General features: G+C 35.4%; 3 non-coding genes across 3 annotated transcripts; all 3 read right to left on the bottom strand.

Moving 5' to 3' along the window:
• Positions 1-199: 199 nt before the first annotated feature.
• On the bottom strand, positions 200-272 carry trnam-cau. Its single transcript has one exon. It is a non-coding gene; the product is annotated as a tRNA-Met (tRNA).
• Positions 273-1,649: 1,377 nt separating this feature from the next.
• On the bottom strand, positions 1,650-1,722 carry trnam-cau. Its single transcript has one exon. It is a non-coding gene; the product is annotated as a tRNA-Met (tRNA).
• Positions 1,723-2,712: 990 nt separating this feature from the next.
• trnam-cau lies at positions 2,713-2,785 on the bottom strand. The gene has a single exon. It is a non-coding gene; the product is annotated as a tRNA-Met (tRNA).
• Positions 2,786-9,000: the final 6,215 nt, after the last annotated feature.

The raw sequence follows: 9,000 nt of genomic DNA, 5'->3' as shown, positions 1-9,000 counted from the left end.
CTTTTCTGAACTATCTATGTAACTAAGGACGATACTTTTTTTTTTAACCTGCTTTAACTGGTAATGAGGGACAAAAAGAAGGAATGAAACCTAAGGCAACAACTGTCTGAAAGGGCAACAACATGGAAAATGTTCAAGCTGGTCTTATTTGAGTTTCATTCCAACAGATGTAAAATAGTATATAGCCAAAAAGAGCAGCTGCCCCCTCTGAGGATCGAACTCAGGACCTTCAGATTATGAGACTGACGCGCTACCTACTGCGCTAAGGAGGCAGAGACACTTTGAAGTTGCCGTATATCAATGCTGTCTTTCAAATTTCAAAAGCTCAGGGAAAATACGCATAGAAGAAAAGTCGTGAGCCAGGCGGAAGTCGAACCTACAATCTTCTGATCTGAGGTCAGACTATCAATTGAAACAACAACATCATCATCAACATCAGTGTCAAATAAGAGAATATTTATCATCTGGCTCTGGGTAGCCACATGTCATACCTGCTCAAGTGTGGGGGAATTAGCTCAAATGGTAGAGCCTTCGTTTAGCATGTGAGAAGAAGCGGGCTCGATGACCTTATTCTCCATTGCATGCTTTTTCTTTCCAGCCTTTTCTGAACTATGTATTTTCCTCAAAGAGCAAGTTCTTCCTCAATAAATCTGCTGGTAGAGCGGAGCACTAAACATGTTGGCATTCTTAATCGCTTGTTAACTTCTCGCTCGAAGGACGATACTTTTTTTTTTTAACCTGCTTTAACTGGTAATGAGGGACAAAAAGAAGGAATGAAACCTAAGGCAACAACTGTCTGAAATGGCAACAAATGTCGGAAACAACAACATCATCTTCTTCTTCTTCTTCTTCTTCTTCTTCTTCTTCTTCTTCTTCTTCAAATAAAAGAATATTTTTTACCTTGCTCTCTGCAGCCACATGTCATACTTGGTCAAGTGTTGTGAGCTAGCTTAAATGGTAGAGCGTTTGTTTTGAATGCGAGAAGTAGCGGGATCGATGCCCTTATTCTCCGTTGCATGCTTTTTCTTTCCAGCCTTTTCTGAACTATCTATGTAACTAAGGACGATACTTTTTTTTTAACCTGCTTTAACTGGTAATGAGGGACAAAAAGAAGGAATGAAACCTAAGGCAACAACTGTCTGAAATGGCAACAAATGTCTGAAACAACAACATCGATGGCAACAACTGTCTGAAAGAATTGTGTCCAGTTCCGTTTCTAAAACATCACTGCGTTTTTTTCTCCTAGTTTTAAGTTCTAGTCGGAGAAGCTTCTTCTTCTTCTTCTTCTTCTTCAAATAAAAGAATATTTTTTACCTTGCTCTCTGCAGCCACATGTCATACTTGGTCAAGTGTTGTGAGCTAGCTTAAATGGTAGAGCGTTTGTTTTGAATGCGAGAAGTAGCGGGATCGATGCCCTTATTCTCCGTTGCATGCTTTTTCTTTCCAGCCTTTTCTGAACTATCTATGTAACTAAGGACGATACTTTTTTTTTTTTAACCTGCTTTAACTGGTAATGAGGGACAAAAAGAAGGAATGAAACCTAAGGCAACAACTGTCTGAAAGGGCAACAACATGGAAAATGTTCAAGCTGGTCTTATTTGAGTTTCATTCCAACAGATGTAAAATAGTATATAGCCAAAAAGAGCAGCTGCCCCCTCTGAGGATCGAACTCAGGACCTTCAGATTATGAGACTGACGCGCTACCTACTGCGCTAAGGAGGCAGAGACACTTTGAAGTTGCCGTATATCAATGCTGTCTTTCAAATTTCAAAAGCTCAGGGAAAATACGCATACAATAAAAGTCGTGAGCCAGGCGGAAGTCGAACCTACAATCTTCTGATCTGAGGTCAGACTATCAATTGAAACATCAACATCATCATCATCATCAGCGTCAAATAAGAGAATATTTATCATCTGGCTCTGGGTAGCCACATGTCATACCTGCTCAAGTGTGGGGGAATTAGCTCAAATGGTAGAGCCTTCGTTTAGCATGTGAGAAGAAGCGGGCTCGATGACCTTATTCTCCATTGCATGCTTTTTCTTTCCAGCCTTTTCTGAACTATGTATTTTCCTCAAAGAGCAAGTACCCAGTCTTCCTTCAATAAATCTGCTGGTAGAGCGGAGCACTGTAGTTAAACATGTTGGCATTCTTAGATCGCTTGTTAACTTCTCGCTCGAAGGACGATACTTTTTTTTTAACCAGCTTTAACTGGTAATGAGGGACAAAAAGAAGGAATGAAACCTAAGGCAACAACTGTCTGAAATGGCAACAAATGTCTGAAACAACAACATCATCTTCTTCTTCTTCTTCTTCTTCTTCTTCTTCTTCTTCTTCTTCTTCTTCTTCTTTTTCTTCTTCAAATAAAAGAATATTTCTTACCTTGCTGTCTGCAGCCACATGTCATACTTGGTCAAGTGTTGTGAGCTAGCTTAAATGGTAGAGCGTTTTTTTTGAATGCGAGAAGTAGCGGGATCGATGCCCTTATTCTCCGTTGCATGCTTTTTCTTTCCAGCCTTTTCTGAACTATCTATGTAACTAAGGACGATACTTTTTTTTTAACCTGCTTTAACTGGTAATGAGGGACAAAAAGAAGGAATGAAACCTAAGGCAACAACTGTCTGAAAGGGCAACAACATGGAAAATGTTCAAGCTGGTCTTATTTGAGTTTCATTCCAACAGATGTAAAATAGTATATAGCCAAAAAGAGCAGCTGCCCCCTCTGAGGATCGAACTCAGGACCTTCAGATTATGAGACTGACGCGCTACCTACTGCGCTAAGGAGGCAGAGACACTTTGAAGTTGCCGTATATCAATGCTGTCTTTCAAATTTCAAAAGCTCAGGGAAAATACGCATAGAAGAAAAGTCGTGAGCCAGGCGGAAGTCGAACCTACAATCTTCTGATCTGAGGTCAGACTATCAATTGAAACAACAACATCATCATCAACATCATTGTCAAATAAGAGAATATTTATCATCTGGCTCTGGGTAGCCACATGTCATACCTGCTCAAGTGTGGGGGAATTAGCTCAAATGGTAGAGCCTTCGTTTAGCATGTGAGAAGAAGCGGGCTCGATGACCTTATTCTCCATTGCATGCTTTTTCTTTCCAGCCTTTTCTGAACTATGTATTTTCCTCAAAGAGCAAGTACCCAGTCTTCCTTCAATAAATCTGCTGGTAGAGCGGAGCACTGTAGTTAAACATGTTGGCATTCTTAGATCGCTTGTTAACTTCTGGCTCGAAGGACGGTACTTTTTTTTTTTAACCAGCTTTAACTGGTAATGAGGGACAAAAAGAAGGAATGAAACCTAAGGCAACAACTGTCTGAAATGGCAACAAATGTCTGAAACAACAACATCATCTTCTTCTTCTTCTTCTTCTTCTTCTTCTTCTTCTTCTTCTTCTTCTTCTTCTTCTTCTTCAAATAAAAGAATATTTTTTACCTTGCTCTCTGCAGCCACATGTCATACTTGGTCAAGTGTTGTGAGCTAGCTTAAATGGTAGAGCGTTTGTTTTGAATGCGAGAAGTAGCGGGATCGATGCCCTTATTCTCCGTTGCATGCTTTTTCTTTCCAGCCTTTTCTGAACTATCTATGTAACTAAGGACGATACTTTTTTTTTAACCTGCTTTAACTGGTAATGAGGGACAAAAAGAAGGAATGAAACCTAAGGCAACAACTGTCTGAAATGGCAACAAATGTCTGAAACAACAACATCATCATCATCATCTTCTTCTTCTTCAGTAATAAAAAAAATAAATCAATTATTAGTAATTATTATTATTTTCTTAGACTTATCCAGAGTGATAGTGGTTGCGACTTATCCAGAGTGACAGAGTGGCGTGAATTGACGTATCTTATACCCTTCACATGACACATTAGTATAAATCTCACACGTAGTGAATAGACACATAATATATTTTTACAAAAAGCATCAAAAATGGTTTGATGCAGGTTAGATCATAACTGACCTATAGTACTCTGCTATAAAAAACAAAAACAAAATACATATGGCCAATGGATTGAGAAAATATGTAACTCAACCTCAATATTTATGCAATTAGTTAAACAGCATATCATTTTAAATAGCCTACCATTTTATTTCTTTATTTTTTAAATGTATTTAATAAAACTAATTTAATGCAACTCATGAATACCATTAGGCCTACATATATTTATGCAACTTCATTTTAGTATAATTCCTTAATGTAGTCAAATGATCATTGTAGCACTTTCTTGTTTTTTTCTTTTGTTAAAATGCTTGCTATAGCTATGTAATCGATTGGTCAGTTTTAAGGTGAGCAAGTTTTGTCTTGGTCCGGCTTTTACCCATTCCCTTATCCTCAGCTTTGTATAAATACCTCTTGCTGTGTTTGCAAATCTAACCGCAACTAGTCTGCAGCAGAATGCCCTACGGGACCTATGAGATACTAAACACACCTATTTCTAAACGCTGTGCAATAATTGCATTAACTCAGTCTCTTAACTACAATAAAAATAAACTCTCTCTTACTACAATACGCAAATCTAAATAATGGATTAGTGTTGCAAATGTGTACAATGATTTGTGTTCCTTCACACGATTTGTTATCCTAACTTAATGAGAGGTGGGTATCTAATATCATTAAATCTATTAATAAAATCTAACAGTCTAACCATTCATTTGTGATAGCTAAACAATCAATGAAAATTACTAAGATGTATAAGAGACAGTTGTTAAAATCCACATTTTTTTTTACACTTTTGTCATGTTAATGATGAGGTTAATGAGAGAATGTCTGAGGTAAATTATGTATTTATTTTAATAATTGATTATTAAACCAAGGACTGAAAAAAAAAAAAAAAAAAAAAAAAAAAAGCTTTGGTTAAAATTTTTCCAGAAAGCAGTGAATGAAATCAATACAATCTATTATAATATTTAATACCGTATTTAATAAATATGTTGTCACAGTTCCAATTTTAATATTATATTTCTATTAAATCTGAGGTAAATTTAAGACGGTCACTGCCAGCTTAAACATTAAGTTAACAAATCACTACTGTGTGTCTTTATTTTTTGAGTAAATGCCAAAAATATTTTTCATTTGTTAGCCTTTTTATTTCTAATGATGTACTTTTAAAATATATTTTAGTTTGTTTAAGTAGCTGGTCATCTGACTGAAACTAAGTTTGAAACGACTGCTTACCTTTTTTGTTATCTTTGTTAGTTTTTATTTTTTATTTTTTAGAGCTAACAGTTAGACTAACTATAAAGTTAAAATGTTAGTATACTATGCTATATATTTAACTATAATTTCCATAAGTCAACGCATGTTTCTAAAGTCGATTTAGTCAGTTAGCCTATCAGGTATATGTAATGACGTTTCATTTTTATATTTTTTTTAATTGTTTAATATAAAAATCGTGGAAATGTCTTTGTCATTTACCCGAGTGAAAATGACAGTCTTCTCAGTCTTTCAGTTGGTGGTTATTTTGAATGACGGCTGTTTTAAATTTATCTCAGACTTCACTCGCGCCAGTACAGTAACCATACCAGCAGCTTGGTCGTTAGTATCGTGACGTAAACGGAGACGCCTTATGCAAATACGCTGCAAAAGTGGTACATCACGTTCCCAAGACAACGGGACCTCGGTTTCTCAACAAAGCCTCTGATCTAAGTTGTAATTACGTATAAATGTTATTTATTGATTACATTGAAAACTCTCTATGGTAGCGTGTTGCCCCCAAAACAAGCTAGTAATTAAAAAAACGAAAATAAGGAACACTAGTACGAGTCACAATATCCTACGACGATATTCATCAATGATTTTACACCAATTCGCTATTTCCGACACTGTTTCTAAAAAGATTAAAGGTTATTACTGTATTACTGTTCTTCTCTTCCATTTCATATCGGGTAATGTTAATGTCGATTTTTTTACTAGTAATTAAAAACGAAAATACGGAACCCTACAAGTCGCAGTATCCTACACTGTCTAACTTGTATTTAGTTTACACACTCATGCTAGCCTGCACTACCAAACAAAAATACTGTCAGTGCCATTGAAAGAAACATTGATGACTTGACCGGAATTTATAATATATAAATAATAGTTTCTCAAATAAATGTTTTAAACTGCAATAAATGTCATGTCGTTCTCTCTCCTCCCCCTCTTTACTCCCTTGCTGTGACTGCGGTGATGGAAAATGACAGTGATGCACAATGTGGATCCACAAACAGGTAAATGACCACAACTTCCCACTGAATAAACAACAACTGCACCACTGTTATTTTTACAAATAGAGGAGTGTTCCACGTTGTCACTTTTTTAACCAATTTTAACTGATTATATATATATTTATATATATATATATATATATATATATATATATATATATATATATATATATATATATATATATATATATTAAGGTACTTATCACTAGGCTACCTATATTTTATGAAACTGTCCCATGCTTGTTTAGTTCTCCACACCTCACTATTATTACTTCATTGAAGCACACACATTAGAAAGTTATCAGCATTTACTGTATTGAAAGCTTACATTATTTAGTTTTTATTTTACTGAAGTAAACCGATTTTTAAAAGTACAACCTGGTTTTAGTTTGATAAACTCCTAAACAATTATATATATATATAACAATATATATATATATATATATATATATATATATATATATATATATATATATATATATATATAAACAGTGAAAATGCATAACAGTTCTTATAGTGCGTTGCCACGGCACTGTATGCAGATTAATCGTGGCTACATCTCATTCTCACTGGACAAAACATAGAAAAGTGAATTCATGTGTCAATGATCATGTACATGAGATTTTTCAAGAAGCCACTTGTATTGATGTTGATTGAAGATCTTACAAATCCTGTCATTTCAACTAGTCCCAATACTAATTATTATCAATCTGATGAACATGTTCAGTGCGATGACAGAGGTTTTTTTTTTTTTTTTTTTTCTGATGATTCAGGTAGCAGTGAGTGTCAAATTAACCCAGATATGGATTCTGAGAGTTTGTATGACTGTGAAAATGTATCACAATTTTCAACATTAGGAAATAGTCAAACAAACCAAGAAGAAATCTCAAACAAACTTCAGCACTGGGCAAAGAAATAGAACATTTCCTTAGTGGCTTTGACACCAGTTCTGGGCATTTTGAAAAACAATTTTCTTGCTTTGCCAAAAGATGCAAGAGCACTGCTTGGCACGCAACCTATGTAAACACAATTAAAGTAGGTGGAGGAGAACACTATAACTTTAGACTGAAAAGAGTATTGCAAGCAAAATTAAATGATATGACATGCCGACCTGAGAATAGTTGCCTCTCTGTGCAAATCAACATTGACTGCATTCCACTTTTTAAAAGCTCCAAACTCCAATTCTTGGATTACTTGAATGCGATGACTCCAAATCTCCTTTCATTATTGGTTTGTTCTGTGGCACAAGCAAACTCGATAGTTCTCATGATTATTTGAAGGAATTTGTCACTGAATTATCTCAGTTGAAACATGATGGCCTCAGTCACAGCGGTGTACATTTCCGAGTTACAGTGTCAGTATATATATGTGAAGCACCAGCCTGGGCATTTGTGAAAAATGTCAAATCACATAATGGTTATTCAGGGTGTGATAAATGTACCCAGAGTGGTGAATGACATATCCTGAGACAGATGCATGACTTTGCCCTGATCAACACTTCAAGGCAATGACTGATGAGGAACATCACTTGAGTTCAAGCACATTGATTGGTGTAGCAAAAATGGTCTCTCAATTTCCAATTGACTAGATGCACTTGTGCTGTGTGGGCATTGCAAAGACATTATTAAAGACATGACTTCACTCCCGCATTGTTAATACCATCTCCAGTGATCTCAAAATGCTTCGTTTTTTATACCAATGGAGTTTGTGAGAAAACCTTGATTTTTGACTGAGCTAGATAGGTGGAAAGCCACAGAATTATGTCTGTTCCTTTTATACACAGGGCTCGTAGTCTTGAGGGGTTTGATTCAAAATGGAATGTATGACAATGTCATGCTTTTATCAGTGGCTATGTTAGTGTTACTTGTCTCACCAACAATGATTGATTTTGCTTATGAACTTCTTGTGTCTTTTGAGAAGCATTTTGGTAAATTGTATGGGAAAGATGAACTTGTCTACAACATTCACCAGTTACTCCATTTGACTAGAGATTAAATTATTTGGACTTCTGGATAATATATCTGCCTTTCAATTGAAAATTTAATTGGCCAAGTGAAAAAACTGGTGCGCAAGCCATCTCAAGCATTATAGTAAGTTATTCAAAGACTATCTGAGATGCCAACAGTAAATCAACCAAATAAAGCAATAGCTGAATTGAACAAAGTTCATCACAATGGCCCTGTGCTACCATACTTTCCAAATGCTGTGCAGTACAAGGAGATGTGTATAAAAAAGTGTTCAATGACTGTTGAGAAAGGAAACAATTGTATACAGATCGGAGATAACATTGCTATTGTGAAAAAAACAATGATACAATCTTTATCCTTCATCAGAAATTTCATCATAAGGAGGACTTCTACATATATCCCTGTTGCTCTACTGTTCTTGGCATTGAACAGGATTGGAAACATTACAGCTGATAATTGATAACTGAAAATGTTATTATTGTTTTTGTTTTTTATAGCAGAGTACTGTAGGTCAGTTACGATCTCACCTGCATCAAACCATTTTTTGACGCTTTTTGTAAAAATATATTATTTATCTAAACATTACGTGTGATATTTATACTAATATGTCGTGTGAAGGGTATAAGAGACGTCAATTCGCGTTTGAGCAGTCAGAATCGCTCTTTGCTTCGTGATCCTTGCGTCTAAACTGCGTGTTATGATATTTATGTTGTTTCTGTATTTTTGTGCTTAAACTGTGATATTTTGTAACCACTGTCACTCTGGATAAGTCTAAGAAAATAATAATAATTACTACTAATTGATTTACTTTTTCCTAG

Source organism: Polyodon spathula, unplaced genomic scaffold, assembly GCF_017654505.1.
Source record: "Polyodon spathula isolate WHYD16114869_AA unplaced genomic scaffold, ASM1765450v1 scaffolds_2875, whole genome shotgun sequence".
In the NCBI taxonomy this organism is placed as follows: domain Eukaryota; kingdom Metazoa; phylum Chordata; class Actinopteri; order Acipenseriformes; family Polyodontidae; genus Polyodon; species Polyodon spathula.
Note: the sequence above shows the minus strand (reverse complement) of the source record. Positions and strands in the feature narration are given on the sequence as shown.